The sequence below is a fragment of the Festucalex cinctus genome, chromosome 9 (assembly GCF_051991245.1).
Source record: "Festucalex cinctus isolate MCC-2025b chromosome 9, RoL_Fcin_1.0, whole genome shotgun sequence".
NCBI classification, from domain to species: Eukaryota; Metazoa; Chordata; class Actinopteri; order Syngnathiformes; family Syngnathidae; genus Festucalex; species Festucalex cinctus.
In genome coordinates, this window is record NC_135419.1 from 11,985,876 (window position 1) to 12,007,913 (window position 22,038).

Sequence of the window (22,038 nt, forward strand, 5' to 3'; positions counted from 1 at the left end):
GTGCGTTTCATTTAACACAAGCAGACAGAAATACTGCAATTTTGTTTAACATACACTCTCTTTACCATTCTCAAGACAATATAGTGTCGGTATTTATAGTTTTTACCGATGCCATTTCCCTGTTCACCTTGAGAAAAGGTGTCACATGAAAATGTAACCCCCCGCTAAAATGAAATGGACTTGTTTGTAATTAGCGGTACAACAGTTATGAGTTGTTTTCATCAGCCTGTGAAACAATAATTACATATTGCCACTTGTGTGCTTCGACTGCCCGTTAAAGACAAACGAGCGGAATGCAGGCAGGCTGGTGTACTGCATGACTGATTGTACATTTCAGGAGATGGGCTCTCTGTTGCCAAGCCCCGCATTCTTATTTTAATTTATATAAAGGCATATTTTTTTTAAGAGATTGAAACCGTTGTGAGTGCATTCTTCAAAAAAAAGAACTGATACAAACTGCCACTTGGAACCCTTTGTGTTCGTAAATTGAGGATTCATGTAAACATGTTTTCTGCAGCTGACTAGTTTTATGGTGTAATAACAGTGTTCACCACTAGATGGCAGACATGACTCAAGAGTGCCACCAATGTCAATACGATACTTCTTCATCAGAGAAAAATTGTGAGCAGGTCTTGGCCAGAAGTCAGGGCCAAATTAGGTCCAAAAAATTGTTTAAAACAGAAAGTTGATTTATGTTAACCAAATTTAACTCTATAATGCCAAATGTATCATATTATATACAAGACATTTTGAGCCCTCTATTTCATGAGTGTAATATTTCTTACTTTCCCCAAGTAAGGGGTGGTAATTAATCGCGCGTTAAAACCAATTAGTGGCATTAAAGAAACTTTGAATTACCTCAAAATTAATGCACTAATTTTGACACCCCTAATATAAATACGTCTTTGGGACACTAAAAACAAAAAAAACAAAAAAACTTATTTATAAGTTATCAGTTAGCAAATGAGTTAATAACAACTATGTCTATCATCGTCAAGCCAGTCAGCAGCTAGTAAGAAGTTAACGTAACAGTCTCCGTGTTGACTCAGTGCTCCTTCTTGTCGACAGCATAAACAAATGGGACTCAAATGCACAACACTAGTCACAGAAGATCAAAATCAAAGTCCCCTTTTCTACAAAAAAAAAAGAAAAGAAAGAAAGTTGGCCATACTGCGTGAGAGTTGATGATTCTTTCCATGCAGCCACTGCGGGTTTGGTTCCAAGCCAGTGACCCAGCACTTAAGCCATCAGGGCCCCAGTGTTGGTCCCAAGCCAAGATAAATGGCAGAGCATTAAAGACAACAACAAAGCCGGATAATGCGGAACTTCTTCGAAATGTAGCTAGTTAGCTAAACTTTCACAGTGTCACAATATGATATCCTAATTTTGTGGAAGATTGAATATATACTTTTTGCCAAAATGTGACTTTTGTTTGAAATTTAAGATGAGTGTTGGGGTTCCACTGTCACAGGGCAACTATCATTGGTCTTGCATAGCAACAGCACCGGCGCATTCCTGGTGACGAATGCTTTTAAGTGACGTTTCAGCAAAGAGAAAATTGCACAGCTGTTTTACACTGAAGTACCACTTCCAAAGCAAATTATTTTCACTCTCCACTACGCGGACTGCACTGTTTTATCAATAGAACATCTTCCCTGTAGTTACATTTTTTTTCCTGAGGCAATGGCTGGTAGGTGTCGTGCTTGATGTTCAATATTTTTCCTCCAAGTACATCCATAGTCAAAATGTTGTCAGTTCCATCAAGCTGCATGATCCCAGACGCGGAGCCTGCTGTGCATTGGATCGGGTGTTGAGTTGTCAGATTACATTATGGGTGGCCGTACGCGACCGTACATTAGTCACACGGTGGCTGTAGAATGTTTGAGTCCCACTACTATACAGCTGCTCTCGTCTCCCAAGGAGGCTCTAAACATCAAGAGCAACCGCACACTTCCATGGAATGGTAATTCTTCTCGTCACACCTGCAGAGATCAACTGAGCATCAGGCATTAAGGTTTTCATAGAAAGCGATTCTTGCAAAAAGCCGTGCCGATATTTATCATGATGGCCATTTGTATTGTTGTTTCGCAACAAGCACGAGATTGGCACACTTTGCAGTGTGCACTTGGACACCGTTCACCCTTTGGTTTGTTCCGTTCTCATCACTACAAGCGTGTTTTGAAAATGTCAAAATAAGTCACATATACGCTTCCCCGCAACACAACCTGCCCGTTAGCTAGTAAACACACTGACACATTTAGTAGCACAACAACCATTATTTTCCTTAAGAATCAATAGAGACAAATTCAGGCCTGAGAGGACCTGGATGCCAGTTGTACTCTAATATGAAAACTTTTATTGGTACGTAGTAATCGAACATGTTGCTATTTCCAAGCCAGTAATCAGATTAAAGTTACTTGTCAAAGACACTGTGCGTTATCATTTGTCATTTGTTTAATCTAAATCTCTCTTTTACAAAATTGTCATAAATATTAGTTTAGGATACATTGTTTTATGAGAGTTCACTAACAAGGTTGCATTAATCAAAATAGAACTATCTGATAAACATACTTGCAAAAATGCAAAATGGTTCATTCCACCTGGTAAGACGAGAAAACTATACGACTCATTCGTAGTGGTGGAAGAGATGTGAGCAGCAAAGAATGCCAAAAGCAGGCAGCCAAATGGTTACTAAGTTTTGTTGAATGGTTGATGAAACACTGTGGTATTGAAGACGTTGTAGGTTTCATGAAAGTTTGACTCGAGGATGGTAAGGGATTGCTAACGTTAGCCTCTTTGTTGCTGTCTGGCACTTTGAGTTGGTTCAAAGTGGAAATAGTATCATTATGCTCTGTTTTGAGCTATATGTCACACAGGGACAGTGAACTAGCTGACAGTTACATTCGTTTATTATGTTAAAAATGCAATAAATTCACACAGAAACAGTTCTTAGATTTGAATTGAGGCTGAAGAAAACAACTAAAATCTATAATCACTACAAACAAAACATAAATGATAATAGAAACAATAGCAACTGTCAGCCCAAAAATATAGCAGGGTCCCTGCTTTGTGGCTCAATTGGCACATTTAGCTTGAATACAATGTTTTGTGAATCAAATCAAAAAGTACGACAAAAAATAGTGAATATATTTGCTGTAAATAAGACAGAAATTTTAATTCAGAACAACACACCAATGTTGCCCCCTGGGAGACCTTTCACAAGCTTGAAACAGCATCCGAATGACAATTCCCAGAGGAAGCTCATGGCATGATAAAAGTAAAGTTATGCCCTCAACACCGTCACCTCTGGGAATCGTCTGTATAGAATAACATAGTAGGATGTATACCGTACGGATCAAAACACATCAGAACGGCTGCTGTTTTAGTTTTGCTCGAATGCAGCGCAGAGCGTGACCACAGATTAGTGTGATGGAAGGGATTTCTACTGAATGTTATTCTTCATAAACACTCTAGGGCCTAAAAAAGAAATTTGATTAAATACAAGAACTTCATCAGTCAACCCTGATTAGGACTTTAACAAGATAATGGTTAGTTTTGATGAAAACGGTCGGAAAGCTATTCATTAAAAATGAAATGCTTGATGTTGTAATTTAAACTGCATCACATTCAGAGGTTTATTTTGCCCCCTTCATGTTGCCCACCTCTCATCCAAAGTCACCTGGGATTCGTTCACCAGAGACCCCGACAAGGATAAGTGCTAATGAAAATGGATGGATGGATTATTTATTGTTTGTTAATTTTTTTTTTTCCCAACGGGAGCCCTGCCTGCTCTGTGATGTCGACCTTGCGAGTAATTTATAGCAAGTACGTGCATGGAGCCTAATCAAGCCACCACAAACGATTGTTTGTTTTTTTTCCCCCCTTTTTTTGTGCAGACGCTCAAAGGAAAAATGTTCTGGGATCGACAGGTGACACCACTGCCAAAGCGGGACCAGTGTGTGTAGTCAACTAAAGCTCCTCCATATGACGTTGACATCGCTTTCCCAATCCTCAGGCTGATGCCTGGAACTTGCCTGCTGGAGGGGAAAACAGACATCTCAGCTTGAGTTGTCTTAATGAAAAGATTTCAGAGACTGAGCATGACGAGGGATCGATCTGCCGGGAATCGCCACAACCGCACCTGAAAAGAATGCAGTACTCAAGTAAGTCAAGTGAGAAGAATCATGTGTTTTTCCACTTATTTTTCACAGTTGTGTGACAATTACCAAAGTATTCATTAATTTCAAAGTTAGGATCATCTTACTGTTTATCAAAGAAACTTTAGCTTCAGAGGTGTCTCTAAAAAGCTCTAAAAGAAAATTGGATTAAAAATAACCCAAATGGGGTCAAAAAGTGGCATACTCAACTTTGTGGTTAAATAAATAAGCCAATAAGTTAAATAAACTAGAGAAATTGTATGGGAATGCTGAAAGCTGAATGCTAAATGCATGTGGAATGCTTATGAAGTAAATTGAGAGATAAATTATGAAATTATAACCTCCTGGTTACTGGACAATGCGCTTTACCAACTTTGCCACCGAGCAGTATCAGACATAAGTTATATGTATAGAAGTGGGCGTGGAAAGTGATACTTAGAAAAAGTTCAATGTCTGTCCCATTGAAAATGAATGGGGAAAAACGTTGATATTAAATGTTAAATTGTGCAAATACTGTAAGTAATGTGGCATCAGACGATATATACCCGTGAATTTTTTAAGCTAGTTGAAATTTGAACAATGTAAATTGGAAGTATTATGTGGGAGTTGTTACACAGCAAAAAAAAAGTGTGGAGAATAAAAATCACTAACATATGAAGCATTCCCACACAAACTGCGTTTTTTTGGGGGGATATTCACTTGACCCAACTTCTTGGGTTAAGTAAATAAATTACCCAGAAAATTGGCATAACATCAAGAGGCGTGGAACTAACTTGACTAGACCAGAAACAACGAGAATGTATCAACGCGTAGCTAACTTGTTGTGGATTTGTGGAGGTGCACAGAGGAACAGAAGAATAATCCGACCAAAACACACTTCTCTGTCAGGCTTATATAGACACCGAATCGATCTGATTGGCTGTGGCTAGACGTGGGTGACAGGACTGACATGGATCTCTCTGATTGGCTTCTAACCAGATAAAGAGATTAAAGATTCCTGACATCACATAGCTTCTGACTTCACATAGATTCTTACCAGTTGAAACTAGATGCTGATTGCATCAGTTCAACACAGACACTTGGCCACACGGTCATGACCCAAACATAACCCTTGACACAGTCATGACATATTGAACCCCTGCAATACAATGAGGAAGAAGACTACACTTTTTTTCCCTTCACCATTCTGCAAATATACTATGATTTGAGAGTCAGATTTGAATAAATCATCACATAAAAAAAAAAAACTTTCAGATATTATAGCGAAATGTCAGAACTAGATTGTGCGTTCCTTAACCAAAAATAAATCTTAGCTTTCAACATGAGAGGTTCATGTGCTGTGATTGTGGTTGGGCTCAAATGCACTGTCCTGCTTTTCTGTTCCATTTTGAGATAAACGCGCCACTGTCCATCTGTGCTTCACTGATCGCTGACTCTAAGCCACTATCATCCTTCTTCAAGTGACCAGGAATCTGAACCAGAAGTCTGTTCCTCTTACTGCACAAAGGAGTGGATGTAGCCCGCTAAGTTATAAAGCTTAACCTGCAGCTCAAGGAGTAGTTTTGAGCTCCCTCTGCAAAGATAACATATTCAAAAAGCTGCAGGGGAAGGAAGGAAATCACTGATATCATACAGCAGTTGATGTAAAAAATGATATGAAAATCATACCGTGCAATGAAAGCTGTGTATTTCTCATATGACTTTCTTCTAAATGCTGTTTGTAAGCTATCGTGATCAGAAGTGGGTAGCCAAAAAATGTACTTCAAGAGTAGTGTCACTTAAAGAGATACTTTACTTTTTGTTTTAGCCATTTTTGGCAGTCAAACATTAATATTTTGCCTATAATAAATTTGATATTTTCATTATTTTTCACCTACAAGTAGTACCTTTAAAGGGCTCAGGTAACCAATCACAGCTCAGCTTGTGAATGTCACATGACCAAACCTAGAAAACAGGTGAGGTGTGATTGGTTACCTGAGCCCTTGTGATGTCATTTTCAGCCGACAGCAAGTTGAAAAATTTGTTTTTAAAGGTATTAATTGTACGTGAAAAATAATGAAAGTATCAAATTAATTATAGACAAAATATAAAATTTTTTATTGCTATAATGGGCTAAATAAGTCCCTTTAAGAATAACGTGAATCAAGTCAAGTCAGTAAAAGTACACAGTTGCTATCCAAATGAGTACTTGAGTCAGAGTTAGTACTCAGTGAAAAACTACTCAAGTACAGAGTAAATAATAATGATTAAAAAAAACAAATAAAAAAATATATATATACTAAAAAAAGTTGCTTAAGTAAATGTAACAGATTTAATGTAGCACGTTACTACGCACATTAATGGTTCTATTTTGGAATTTAATGTACTGTTCAAATGAATGCTCTTATCCCGGAGAAACCTCTTGATTTTTTTGGGGTGTTTTTAAATCCCTTTAACTTCCCTTAGCCACCTGGAGGTCGTACTGTGGTTCACCTATCTCAGCGTCACGGTGCTCCAAATAGTTAGCATTATTGACACGCAGCCGAGTTGTCCTACTGTGAACTCTGAGTCAGAGCGGCACCATGCAGCCCACCTGGACACCAACTTTGAAAATAGAATATGCTCGTCATACTCTTTCTAGTATTGCTCAAAAGGAAAATAATTGCCTAACTGAAATGGTTATTTCAAAGCCCAGCAATCTGGGAACTGCTTTCAATTGGGGGGTGATGGAATGCATAATAGTTCTCCTTTAATAATGACACAATCTCTTGCGGCATGTGAGTTGACCTCAAATGTGTTGTAGTTAAAATATCGTTTTCAAGCAAAGGAAATAAAACTGATGTGAGGTTGCTTAAGACATGCAGCATTTTTGTGTGATGTCAGACATGTTGTCTTTCACATTGTTATTGACAGCAATTTTAGATTATTTTCTCTAATTTTGAGAGGAATTGATTGTGGTAAAATCACAATGAATTGTCATTGTTAAGCGGAAGGCACAGATCTGATGACGTTGCAGGCGCCTTCAGAAAATGACCTTTTGTTTGTTTTTCTGATGACAAGAAGGGAGGACTCATATTTTTCAAAGAGTGGGAAAAATGACCTACCCTATGGTCATCGGGTCATTTTTAATATGCTGCCAAAGGGTCACCATTAGTGCAGACAGAAATTGTCCATCCATCCCAAGTACTGCAAGTGCACATTTTAGCTTTGAAACATAACACAATTTGCAGATGGGGTTTTCTGATTAAACCAAATTAGCAGAGTGTATTTTTTTTTTTTGTCTGTCGGTTCATATAGATTTACTCTCTGTAAATCTATATGGACTCAGTTAAATGATAGCTGTCTTCAATAATGTACCCTTTATTAACCTCTCAGCTTAAGCCTTCCGTTTATGCTGAACGAGTGGTCATTAGGTCATGTCAGATAACAAACTTTTGTTAACGAGACAGTCATACTTGTGCGTGTGTTAAATATTTTGTCAGAACGGCTTCAGGAGGGAAAAGTGACACATGATGTATCTCAAAGTATGGGGCGGAATCGAATTATTTGAGGTCATCAATGTGGTCATTTTTTTGTTATTTTATCATACAACAAGATTGAATAAATATACTGTATGTTATTATATTGTGATATGAATACAAATACACAAAGGTAGCAGTTATTACGCAGCTGTCGGACGCCAAATGTCTTTCATGCTCTTGCATGTCATACCTGCAACTTGTTGGCTGCATCCAGCAGGCGATAGCGAGGGCTGCAGATGTTACAGTGAGAAAGAAAATAAGAAACCAAAAAGGACGCATGTGACTGTAATCCAAATCCAGTCTGATGCTATCTTGCGTATTTCCTTTTTCTGTTTCTCGGCTGGATTCCAAATTTTGCACAGTACAAATGGAAAAAAAGAAAGATTCTCCCAGGGCAGGGCTATCTTTTCGTTACATACTTTATGGTAGTTCAATATTTATATATTAGAGAGAGCTGGGAAGCAGCATTTAGTTAAACCTCTTGGTATCATACTCCATTAGTATTCACTTCACTCGAAAAAAATAAAACAAAAAAATGTAGCTCATAATTTACAATACCTTGTTAGAACTAAAGATTGAAACATTAATTGTTTTTTACATTTGTGGTTATTTTTATTTTTTCATTTTTATTGTATTATTTATTTTTTATGAAACTACTCATCTTCCTGTGACATCTCTAGCAATAAAATTGCTCATTATTTTCTCACCTCTTCAATTTAATTTGTGTGCAGTACAAATTAATAACATTTATCTGGAGTATGTTACTTAAATTCTCCGCTTATGTGAATATTTTGATTTGTGAAGCTTAAGTTTTGAATTGCTTGGGAGATTTTATGTTATTGCCTGCAAATGGATTTGCGACATGCCTACAGTTAAAATGCAGTTATCAAGGCAAGTTTACACAACGTCCCAATACTTTCCTTTGAAAGTAATAAAGATGCTTGAGAGAGGAAAAAAAACACCACCACCACTTTCCTCCTCTCACTATATTTATTTGTGGGAGATGTTTATAGACTGCAAGATTGTAGAAAGGTATGCAAATGTAAATGACGAAATGTATACATTGGAATAAAGAAGCGAGAACAACAGCATATAAATAGATATGTAAAATGTAAAAAAATATATAAACAAATATATATATTTAAGGCCGGCGACACCCAATCTAACACACCTCCGCACAAATTTACACCACACCGCGCCGGATTTGCACCAGTCACAAAAATAGACAATTTTGGACAATATAGAGTTCAATGAACATGTATGATTTGGAAATGTGCTAGGGGGCTGTGAAAACATGCAAACTCCACAGATGTCTCATATTATCATATTATTGATTGACTGTAAATAGTTTGATTACTTTTTAATTGACAGATAATTACATCCAAAAATGCACAGTAGCTTGAAATAACTCCACACTCATTTTTTACAGTGGAGGAATTTGGTAAAAAAAAAAAAAAAATGTTATGCCACTTATGTCAGATAAGATTTATGTTCATGTTTACCAGGTAAAAAAAAATCCAGATGCATTGTTGATTATTTTATTTTATTTTATGAAATTATATGCAACTCGCACAGTAAAATGCCCCACTAGTTGTGTTGTATGTGTGTATGCCAACAATGGCATTATGAGGATATGCGGTCAGTGAACAGATGCCTGCCCAAGTGAAAAAGTCTGCCTGGCTGGCTGGCAGGCTGGCTTTTTACTATATGCATGTGCTTGACTGAAGGCGCCAGCTTGACATTGCATCACATGCTCGATGTGTGGCGTTCACTTTGAAGCTGTCTGGAATAGTTATGACGTTGCAGTATATGATGCTTGTTCTGATTAAAAAAAAAAAAAAAAAAAAAAAATACACACAGGCAAGAGGTACTGTTTCTGACAGCTGACAATATGAAAAAAAACTATATAATAAAACTGATATCAAGTTAGAACGATGTGACTTTTGGGTGAAATTTCAGGATGAGTCTAAAAGGCATGACTGTATAACCGTGACAGGTGAACTTACTTTGACCTTCTCGAAACCTTTCCAGTCCAACTGTTCCTTGTTTCAGTCCTTACTTGCAAAAAATATATATCACAACGGGCGTTTGATACATGAACACCCCAATAGATTTCTTGGTTTAATAAGAATTGATAGTTAAAAAGGTCTATCAAATGACCTATTTTCAAAATAGTGATTACCAAAGCACGGAATAAGGCGAAACATGCTTTATTTTTTTTTTCTAACAAAAGAATGGAATGTGATCTTTTATTTGGTACCCAACTTGTATATTTAGTAAAAGGACGCAATATTCTGTTTTCCATGAAAGATTATTTAAAAATACTCAAAATGGAAGGCACTATGGGGGTTGTGTGGCAGTAAAAGAGTTTTAAAAAATACTTTTAATTACTTACTGCTACCTATCAATAGCTTTACTACACATACTATATTATACAAAACACAGAATACTGTACAGCACTTTTTGAATCTCTAGAGCAGGCTTGAAAGTGTGAAACAAGTCTGACACATTGTGAGAACAAGCTTTACTGATGTCATTTAATCATTTAAAACAATGTGGTTGAAAGAGAAAACGAAAGCAAAAAAAAATAAAACTTCAGATAATGTGCGATAGTAAAAAGCTCTCCTGGTGTAGCCAACGTATTTGATGCCCTAAGATTATTATTTTTTGTTTGATATAAAATCTCCACTGAGACTGACGTAGTAAAACATTTACGTGACAGTCACTTCTTGAAGTTCTATTGGGGTGAGTGTCGAACTGCAGTAACACTTCTTACCTTGGGAGATGGAACTGACAGTGTGTATTAAGCTGAGAAGCGGCAGAAGCAGCAAAGTTTAACCACCGCCGAACTGACGGAGCAAGGTGTCAAGCTGTTGACACAACACACAGAGGGGTGTGTCTCGTTTGACATATCACTCAAGTACGGAAGAGACAGTGTTGGAAAAGCACATTTGGACAGTGCTGTAGCAGGTAACAGTCGATTCTCTGGAGGCAGCGTTTGGGCTGCTGTGTTGCCTGTCTGGCACGCAAACAAAGTGTGGCCTGTCCTTGAAAGGTGTAATCCAAGAAACGATGCTGTTGTCACCTTGCATCAGTGAGCCTCTCCCTGAACTGGAGAGCTTACCTGCGCATCCTGTTAGCCTCTATGTGTGTGAAAGCAGCATGGCCGAACAGGCACTGTGAATATTGGACAAGTCTGCATGAGTAGACGCGCTAATTGGTGTAATTGCAGCTTTTTAAGCAGAGCACAAATGTTAATTTCTTTTAATACCAACTCAATGCTGCTCTTGTATTTGTTTTACTTTCTAAGTTGCTTCCATATTATTATATATGAATGTCGTAAAGTGTCTGTCTGTCCGTCCATCATCCATCTGTACAGGGGAGCTTGTATAGTCCCTGTGTTGCAGTTTGTATTGAGATATTTATTGGAAATGCAATCAGACGGAACAAGGTTGGAGGTGAGCGACCGAGGGGAAAGAGACAACAGAGCATAGACAACAACAGCTGCATAATAATAGTATGACACAAAAATAACTTTATTCCTGAGTTGGATTTTAGCTAACACGGGCCAGGAAGGCTGTGTTCCATCCAATGAGGAGAAAAGCAATAAGCGGCAAATGGGACATGACTGGACATGACAGGAGCAGTGAGCCAAATACTGCTACCCAGTGTGTGATGAAAGTGGCTATGCCATATCAATCACCCCTGTAAAGAATTAGATTACAATTACAAGTTGCTCAACATGGCCAGATAGATAGATAGATAGATAGATAGAGCTACACTGCTAACTAGCTTGCTATTAAGTTAAATTGCTAGCTAGCTATTGAGCTACACTGCTAGCTATCTATTAAGTTAAATTGCTAGCTAGCTATTAAGTTAGCTAGCTAGCTATTAAGCTCTGTACTGCATATAGATAAACAGTACAATCACCCCGTAGTCACCAATTTATTTTAAACTTCAGTGAGATGTTATAGCAAAACAAGAACAGAATTATGCTACCTAGCTTAATGTACAAGATAGATAGATAGATAGATAGATAGAGGAATGTTCAGCTAGTCACACACACTGTAAAGTACAAACAAGGCATACACACACACAAAAAAAAAAGAGATACAAACAAGGCGCGGCAACACGTAACTATTCTAGAAAAAGGTCACCAAGAATGCATGAGCATATTCACAAATTCACACAATTACGTATGTATGTACTACAAAGTCACCATGTAATACAAGTGTCGATATACTGTACAAACCTTCTTGTATCATTTTTTGTTCAAATTGATGTAGAAATGTTTGAAAATCCTGCTGTTTCTCTCTGAACTCTTAGTTGTGAGTGACCACCCAGGGGGAAAACAAACAAACTTCCCTGCTTCTGTGAGGGGCAGGACTGAAATTATAATGGGGCTACTTTTTCTGGACACGGTGTCAGAGTTACGGTAATCCACAGTGCATCTACGGGTATGTGCGGCCGGCGAGTCGCGACACGCTTGGTGAGAAAATGTTCCACATTTGTACAGGGGACATTTTTAGACGACAGAATGAAGAATGATTAAAATTAGCTTTTGGCATTTTTCTGGGCCAAATTGTGTCTCGGGAGAGATTAACCCCCCCCCCCCGGGACTGCAGTTAAAAAAATTGAAAACGATTCTAGGAAAAACGGGATGGGTGGCAACTCATGGATGGATGGATGGATAGGCTGCAACATACCTGGCAGTTTGATGAAAACAAGTAGGATTAAGAAAGAAAACACACCCTTTGAGGGACAAGTGGCTTTGTAAATGTCACTCCAATCTACTGACATTGAAAAATGTGTGAATGAAGTACAATGGAAGCCACTAGAAACAGTAGTTAAAAAAAAAAAAAAAAAACAGCCAATGGTTTGTTTCTGTCCTTGTTAGCTCATTTGTCCACTTTACTTCAACCTCACATGTGCCGTCATGCTGTTCAGTTAGCACTTGGTTTCCCTGCTCAGTTTACGCCAGCTCACTACATTGTGTTACAGTGCCTTGAAACCTACTTGTGCTGCGCTCTCATACTTTGTTCAGTCAGACAAAAAAGATGAGTCCTCCAGGATCTTGTGAAACTTGCTGCTTCATGCACCTGCCTGTGCGCCACTGAAGCACAAAGCGGCAAAAAAATAAAAGTTTCACTTGTTTTGAAGTCACATGAAAACAAGTATTTACGTAGACACGACCCAGCATGACAAGTTGGTAACAATGCGCCTACTGCAAAAGAGTGCTTTCAACAAATGAGTGCGATTGAGTTCGCTAAAGTGTTAACGTTCCGTTTTTCTGGTTCAGCTCAACCGATTGTGATCAGTGAAGCATGTTAACTAGAATTAAATGAGCTACGTTTCCAACAGTGAGTGTCAAACCAAAATGGCAACGTCATTAATGAACTACTATGTGCTGTCAACATGATTTTAGGGCATTTGGAGATTTAAATTCTGTTGAAGCAGAAAAGATGAATCACATCAGATGCTCAGGACACAGACTGCAGGTACACTTGATTCATTTGACACTGTGTCTACTTGTGCACTAATCAATACTATAGCCGTGAGGAAGCCCTCAACGGCGTCCTTGGATTTCAGCCCTCTGGATGAGAAATGGCAAAGTCGACCTGGTCACACTATGTAACTTATTACCTAACAGACATTTAAAGTCGACTTTGGATTGGTAACAATATTGACTTTACACTGTAGCTATAAAATGGGGACTCTAAGCATTTTTTTTCTATGTGTCCATACTATTCTTTAAAAAATTGTATTCTGATTATAATGTGTTCATGGAGTAAGAATTAAATATATAATTAATCAACATATAACAGTGCCATTTTGAGAGAAAACGTGGCGAAGTGAAGTCACTGTTACCGTAGCTCGTTGCCTTACAAAACTGTAACTGTTTCAGGCTCTCGGCATCGAAGATAAATAAATAAAAATCATTCTCGCGGATGAAATTGCTTTTGAAAACTTGCAGCTCACCGGCCCCTGCCGTGTAGCTGGGCGAATGTCCAAGATAGCTAGCTGTTAGCCACTAGCCGCTAGCACCGGCGAATGAAAGGAACTGAGAGTTAGCGCGTCCGCCATTATTAGCTGGCTAGATACATGGATCAGACCAATGTGTAGCTTGTCTTTACTACATTTTGCCATTTAGCTACATACACGCTTTAGCGCACATGTCAAAACTTGAATCAGAACTGGAATTCAGAACATTTCAAAGAGAGAGCTAAAAATATATTTTAGATAAATAATAAAATAATACTGCATTTAAACCGATCATTTTCTTCCTAATTGATCAAGGATGTGTAATCAATTTGATCCCCATTGCGACATCAAGCATTTAATCATCTGATAAATTAACTGGTAATTTGGCGGCTAATGAGAAGAAAAATAAACAGAAATAATCCCCATCTTCATTTTACAGTTTAAAATTATAATATGTTTAAGGGGATATATGTGTTTCACGGGAAATTTAGACAATCATAGATTGATTACTGTTTGATTGGAGTATGATGCATTCAAAAGCATCTTCCTGAGATAGCAGAAGACATTTGTAGTTAGAGCATTGCCATGATTTGCGTTCTGTTGTCTTTAGATTAAATTTAGTTTTGTTTCATGTTTTTCTATCCCTTGTTCATTCTTGTCAACTCATTTTCATTAGTCCTCTTCCTCGTGTCTACCAATCAGGTCTTGTCCAGGTTTAACTCATTCAGTGCCAAAAACGTTTTAAAACGATTTTTCAAAGGCCAGCCATTTTAATTTTTGACTTTTGTTTTTTCAATTCAGTTATGATTAGTTTTTAGAGCAAGTTTGTTAGGTTTGGTTTTGTTTTCCAAAAATACTTCATTTTAGTTTAGTTATTAGTTTTAGTATTAATATTTTTTCTTATATGGTGTGTTTATCAAGTGCAAGATGGAGAAAAAAGGGCTCACTAACTATTGTGTAATAAAGTACAGAACTTTTTTCACCTTCTGCACGGGCGTACAGAAATACAGTTAGTTTAAAATAAACCCTGAAAACTCATTTATGATATTAACTGGCAAGGACAAGAAAGGAGGACATTTTCGCTATAATTATGGTTCGTTTTATAAACATAAGTTGTTGTTTGTTAGTTTTTTTTTTAAGCATCTTTTTTTACATTTCTTTACCTAAACTGTTTTAAATTTAATTATATTTGACCCTAAAATTATGTTAACATTGTATGCATTGTATGTATGTAGCATTAATATTTTCAAGCTCCATTTAATAAAAAAAAAAAAAAGAAGTAGTCTACTCATCAAATACTTATGTAATTGTATGGTAATTTGCCGAGTGCATCCATGCTTCTTATTCATTCATCTTGCTGTTTAATCTCAAATGGGATTGGCTTCTGATGTATGCGTCTGATTTTAAGTCTTCATCCATTTTTATTTCTTTTGGTTTCCATCCAACCCGTGCATATAACTGTCACAAGTGAGGCTATTTGGTGTGGCTAATTGTTGCACCGCCACCGCCAGAGTCATTGGAAGGGGAAAATCCAAAAAGTGGGCCAGGAAAGGACTGGCCATCTGGTGCATGGAGAGCGCTTCTGATGGACTGGCAGCCTCGACTTCACCACTTCTCATGAATTCATTATTCTTTGGAAGCCAACTTAACTCCATTTACCATGCACGGTTCTGTTTGCTCAACTGAAAGTGTTACAGACGGCGCGAGTTTAACATAAGTTGTAAATAATAAATGAGGCTATACTGCTTTCTGGCGCCTTTGATAAATGGAGTACATGTGCACAACTGATGTAAAAGAACGGAAATAACGTAATCGTTTTTTTTTCTGTATTTAAATGCATTTACTGTATATTTTAACATTTGCATTATTATCTTGGTGTTTAAGGAAATGGGAGCAATCCTTGGAGAGTTTGGGTGCTACTGACTGATGTATTAGTAATCCACAACACAAGCATTTGGATTTCATGCTTTTTGTTTTGTTTTCATGAGCCTGCTGAGCAAAACACACCCTGAGCGATTATTAATATTTCCATAGGCCATGAGCGTGGCTGTTATTTCCACAAACATGTTTTTATCACTGTTGGCGATCAACTTAATCAGTTCACTTTTCAAATTCCATGATAAACTTGCAGCTGTAAAATTGTTTCTGTAATATTTTTCAACTCTCTATTTCAAAAGATTTTTCTTCTTCTTCCTGTATAACGCAACATCCAATGACAGCCGGGATTTATTTTTCTGGATTGATTTTGGCAAATACAGTCCATTGTGAGACAATGGCATTGATGTTTGATCTTGAAAGGTTTTAATGATGCACAGCACTGGCAGGTATTTCAAAAGTGAATATCGTTATATTTCAGTACTGTAGTCGTCTTTGCAAAGTTATCACGTTCTCAAGCCCGCCACCAAAAAAAAATCAGGCCAGATCCAAATTAATTGTCCTGATCCAAAGCTGGTGCGGCAATAACGACTTGGGTTTCGAGTTGGAGAATGTGGTTGCCAGCTGAAGCAGCTGCAGCAGCAGTAGAGCTAAATTTGGTTGTAAGAGAATGAAAAGGAGGAGCTAATTAAAAATAATGAGGCACACAAATGTACCAGTCAGATTTAGGGAGGTCTGTGAACCTACTTTCAAAAATAACCAAAATGTATTTTATCTATGTTTAAGAAGGTTTCACAGGAAAATAAAAATACAATATAGTTGTATGGAGATGCATGCTTTTTCAAAATGTCTAAACTTGACAAACAATATTTGCATTGCAGTTTACAATGTAATACGATTTGGTTGACCATTTTGTTTCAATATTCCGATGATCACGTTTCATAAATTGTCATAAATTGGCACAGAGCTTATCAACACATACATGTAACGGTTAACTAGACGAACTGGTGACCTTTCCAATGCAGCAGTAAACAAGGGCACAGTGCAGGCTACTCGAAGCAAACCCTGAGGGTCTCATCGGGTGTGCAACTCTCCACCAAACCTACTCGATTCATGTTTTCCTGACATTCACCTTGTGGTTACTGTACGGTCACTTGGAAAGAAATATAGTCATAAAAATCCCATCTGGGAGTCAGACTGCTGAATGCTTGAAACGGTATAATCGATGGCTGCCTACACAAACGGACATCTTTAATGTTCATCGTGTTATCTCATGTTGAAAGTTAGGGCTGGGAATCAATTCTAATTTCCTCATTCCATTCAATTCCGAAGAGTTCAGTTCGATTTTGATTCACTTCAATTCATTCCGATATTGATCAATTATGGAACATCAATCCTTCTCAAAAATCAAGGACATGATAAAAACTCCAAAAACACTCAATTCTACTACACATACATTGACATCAGCAAGAATGAGATGACAATATTTTCATAATTCAAATTAAATCATTGTAAATATAAAGTAAAATGATTCTCAATTGTCATTAAGTGCAATAAGTCAGGTCTTTCATGAATGTAAGAAAATATTTTTTAAATTCATGTGAATAAATTTTAAGAAAACAGTAAGATACCAAGAAAAAAAAATGTGGCCTTTAAAATGTTATTTTCTTATGAATTTATGGGAAAAGGAGATATTAAAATAATTAATTCATAGTGATTGTACAGTTTATGTTGCTGTGGTAGCATTACACTGTTGCAATACATGTAGAAGCTTATGAAAATTTACATGTCTTCCACGCTGTAATATATCTTGACTTTAGGAGTCGAGAGATTATGTTTAGGCTGTTTGTAGCGTACAGTGCAAAATAATGATTTAGCAAAACACACCTTGAATTTGCCTTGAATATATTGTGACAATAAAACCCATCTTAGAGTTAAGACATAATTTGTATGTTCTTTTGCTCCTGAGCTCCTCCCATAATCAGAAAATGCAACTTACTTCTCAGTCTCCTTGCAAATATAAATAAACGGGTGTAACCACTTGGTCAATTTCTGACTAAATCATGTCAGTTATTGTACATGCTACGGCACAACAAGCGTGTTACATGTTAATCTTTTTTTCTTTTTTTTTTTTTTTGCCCCCACATTATAACATTTTAAAATATAAACTCATCAGTATACCTTTCAATTTTACCACAGACTCCCGAGATGAGCTCAACTTGCGAAATTATCACTGTTATGTCTATGATTATCTGTTTTACATAGTGAATATTTAAATTAGAGAGTGAGCTTAACTTCTTGCAGCTCATGTTCTTTATTAAATCACACTACTTGACTAACTAGTTGAGACTTAATCACTGCTGGTTGCACTCAAGAAGTGCACTCCAGTTTGATCATTTTCTTCGTCTGATTAATAATCTCTGAATTCCACACATAATTAATTAATTGAATATCATGCCTGCCCCATTTTGAATATTATTCCTAGATGCATTGATTAACTATGTTTATCAACAATTTTCCAGCGCACTTGGCGCCACGTCCTCGGTAGACTGAAGGAGGTTCTTCTTATTGGAGTACCATCTGAGGGATGCTGCATTAAACGCTCGCTCACGTACCCTTGCTCAAGAATTTCATCTCAATCCTTATATTACAGTGCAAAAGTGAAATCGATGAAAATGTTAAGTTGGATTGCTTGGAATAAATAGTTTTCAGTCTAAAAAACAACACACCCCCATCTGTGGGTTGAGCTACAGCCACACAAATATTGCTCAATAAGACACAGGCATTGAAACAAGAATTCCTTATCTAGCTATCTATGCATCTAAAATGAAAACATGAATGTAGGTGGATGTATTTAGCGTTAAATACAATTTTGATACCTTTGAAAGCTTTATAACAGACAAATGGACCTTTTGCCAGGTAGTTGAATAGAGAAAATTAGTCAAAGTTCCTTCCAATTGCAGACACGCACGCACACAGGCATACACAGTATATATGTACTGTATGTATATACTGTATGTACTATTTATATTCACTCATTCACTCCCAGCCATTTTCACGGAAGCAATCCCGTTCGCTCCCGGCTGTTTTACTGGATTTTGACTGATTTTGCAAGGCCCACAGAATATTGTGTTCGATTGCTATAAAGGCATGGAACCTATCAAAAGAAAGATTAAAGTCTCTTCTTTCATCAGGAAAAAAAGTATGTTTCTATCTGTTTCCGTTTTGCAGCAATTAGCATTAGAAGAGAGCTAAGTTTAATCAGTTCACAAATCTATTTAAAATTGTAAGTAATTTAGCTTTTTTTCTAGATGGCCCTAGTTGTTCTCCTTTGTTCTGCTGCCACCTGCTGGCCGTTTGTGTAATAACTACCATTTCTGCAACCGTTCTTTGCAGTTGAGAGGCTGCATCAACGCTTTCTGTATGCTTTAGCATAAAAAAACAAAACAAAAAAACGTATAAATACGTCTTTGGGACACTTAGAACATTAAAAAACGTATTTATACGTTATTGGGAGCAAATGAGTTCATGTGTATTTATTACAGTAAATTGAAATTAACTGGTCTAGAACATTACAGTTTTTTGGGGAAAATGTATGATGTTGAAGGGGGCATTAATTAAGTTGATTGATCCTTTTGAAGGGAAGCCCCGAACGATACAGGAAATTACATACTGATAAAAAGTTGATGCATTTGGACATTCGCAGCTGAAAACACAAGCATATTTCCATAGCCAGTTAGACGTTTTAGCTTTCACAGGCAGATCTTTTCGTGTCACGAGGGGGGAGAAAAAGTCAGTCCCCAGTCTATTACATCTGTCCCAGAAATGTAACAGTGTAAAAGCAATAAGCTTGAATGTCCCATAGGATGTCCCCCATAGGGATAACATATGTTTATTTTTTGATGCTTAGTTGACGGCAAAATGAACGTGTGTTCTCTTTAGATCAAAAACACACAAACAAACATTCTTATTTATTCTTGCAAGAGCGCATGCTTATTTCAATGTTTTGTCTGTATCAAAGACTCGAAGAGACTTTGATCCCCAAAAAGTTTTAATTGACTTCATTGCTGGCATATTTTGTTTACTCAGTTTTTCGACTAACTTGATTCAAGTCTTTTAAAATAAACACTTTTAATTGTACTCATTTCCTCATCATCACATTCATTACCTTTTAGCCATCTTGTTAGATTTGTTATGCAGAGCAGGCCTGCAATGTAACAATCTGTGTAGTAACATTCTTTATTGTCAACACGTACGATGGTTTGATAACACTGTTTCACGTTTAGTTTGCTTAAGGTGAATAAAGTATAAAATCTCCCACCATCTCTACAAGTTGCATTTCAAGTCTGACATTTACATGAGACTAACCAATAATATCTTGTCATGAAGACTGTGTTGTTCATACACTACTTTCACATTACTGGCAAATCAGCGCCATAACAGTGAAGCCCAGACTTCGACGAAGCTGGACAACGCCCCGTTCAAAATGTGCGATCACATTGCAGTTTCGGCTTTGATTGCGGCAGCTAAATTCCTAGTTCAACTTTAACCCTCCCAATCTCACATCAGTACTTTACACTCGGACATTGAGATAGTCATAAAGGGCATCTAAAATAACCAGCGTAAAAGAGGATTTAAATCTGAAGCCAGTAAGTACAGTGGTTCAGATTCCATCCAAATGACAAATGCTTCTTTTTCCTTCTGTCTTACAAGAAGATATTGACGGGTTTGCAGGATATTTTTCCGCCGTCCTGGTTGAAACCCCAACAAACCAGTGGTGGGTGGAAAGACGAAGAGGAAAGTTTGCAGAGATATCAAATGACTGCAGAGGTCTTGTGTTTACACGCCACATGTGGATGCACAGGAATACATTCTCTCAAAGGCAGATCAACACAAACACAGACTGCAATTTTGGCTTCTGCCAAGTACATCATGGTAAAGTGAATTGGAAACAACGTGATCACAACCAGCAAAGGATTAGAAATTTAGCATTTCCACGCATGACAAAAAAAGTAGGCCAATGATTAGTCATGATAATTAAAATAGTATCAACTGGGTGGATAGAATTGGCACACACAGTTGTACATTAAGCTAGGTAGCATAATTCTGTTGTTTTTTTGTTTTGTTTTTTAATATAACATCTCACTGAAGTTTAAAATAAATTGGTGACTACGTGGTGACTGTATTGTTTATCTATATGCAGTACAGAGCTTAATAGCTAGCTAGCTAGCTAGCAATTTAACTTAATAGCTAGCTAGCAATTTAACTTAATAGCTAGCTAGCAGTGTAGCTTAATAGCTAGCTAGCTAGCAATTTAACTTAATAGCTAGCTAGCAGTGTAGCTTAATAGCTTTAATAGCTAGCTAGCAGTTTAACTTAATAGCAAGCTAGCTAGCAGTGTAGCTCTGTCTGTCTGTCTGTCTGTCTGTCTTTCTGTCTATCTATATATCTATCTGTCTGTCTGTCTGTCTGTCTGTCTGTCTGTCTGTCTGTCTGTCTATCTATCTGGTACAACATCCCACTTGAGCTCAGTCAGTGCATCTATCGCTTCTGTTACAAAATAGTACACAAACTTAAATTGTGCCACAGATGGTTGCCTTGGTACTGTTACCCCTCTCATATTTTATTCGCTCCTGATTTCCCCCCTCTGTTTTGGCAAGCCTACTCGTATTACTTACACAAGGGAAGACCTGCTTTAGCATCAGGCACTCAACACCAGACAGTTTAACTTTTGTCTTTTTGCAGCTCTCTGCGGCAGTCACTGAATCAGTTCTGGGTTCATCCATCATAGTCTGATTGGTACAGCTACAAAAAAAGGACCAAAAAGGACAGCAGAAAGAATAATGGGACACTTCTTTACCCACTCTTGAGGACTTGAACTCTGCAAGAACTGAGAAGTGAGTGTAAAAGTGGATCATCTCACACTAAACACAGCCTTTATCTGATTCCTGCCTTTTGCAACCATTATAGAGGCCTACACTGAAATCCTCAGATGAAATAATGTCTGACAAGCGTGGATGTTATGTCACTTACACACTCAATGCATATTTTAATCTTTCTATTTTATTGAGTGTATATGCATTTTGCATTTTTGTGAGCAGTGATATCTGTTTAAGAGCGAGAGTGATATCACTTGGACATTGATAGCACCAAAAATCTGGGCAAATCTGATATCTGCTATGCATCACTTCCTAGGTGATATTTTCATCTTGTGCAGAAAACAAATACAATTGTACCTCTAATGAATAGTAACTACATTTTATAGAACAATGTTGCATGTTAATATAGAACAATGTCATAGCACAGGCAAGCCAAACAGTTGGATTGGCATCATCAAAATACATCACAAATCAACACATATTGTATATGTATGTAAGCAATGACGATCATTGTTCAAACTCCTAGTATATAAATTTGATCAAAATGACAAGTGTCATCAAGCCCTGCCTCTTAATACTGAATTATAGAAGAAAAATGTGATTTCAAGTGTGACTGTGACAGTGACTTTAAAGGATAAAATGACA

The 22,038-nt window shown here is 37.2% G+C and overlaps 1 long non-coding RNA gene across 2 annotated transcripts in view; it reads left to right on the forward strand.

The window, feature by feature from the left end:
* Positions 1 to 22,038, forward strand: part of LOC144026359 (uncharacterized) — a 255,125-nt gene that overhangs the window by 120,119 nt on the left and 112,968 nt on the right. The window contains exons 1-2 of one of the 2 annotated variants that reach the window (XR_013285115.1): positions 4,143 to 4,163; positions 21,260 to 21,411. This is a non-coding gene — a long non-coding RNA (uncharacterized LOC144026359). Of the gene's footprint in view, positions 1 to 3,896; positions 4,164 to 21,259; positions 21,412 to 22,038 lie in introns of those variants that run through there. The other variant, XR_013285114.1, reaches the window with a different exon arrangement.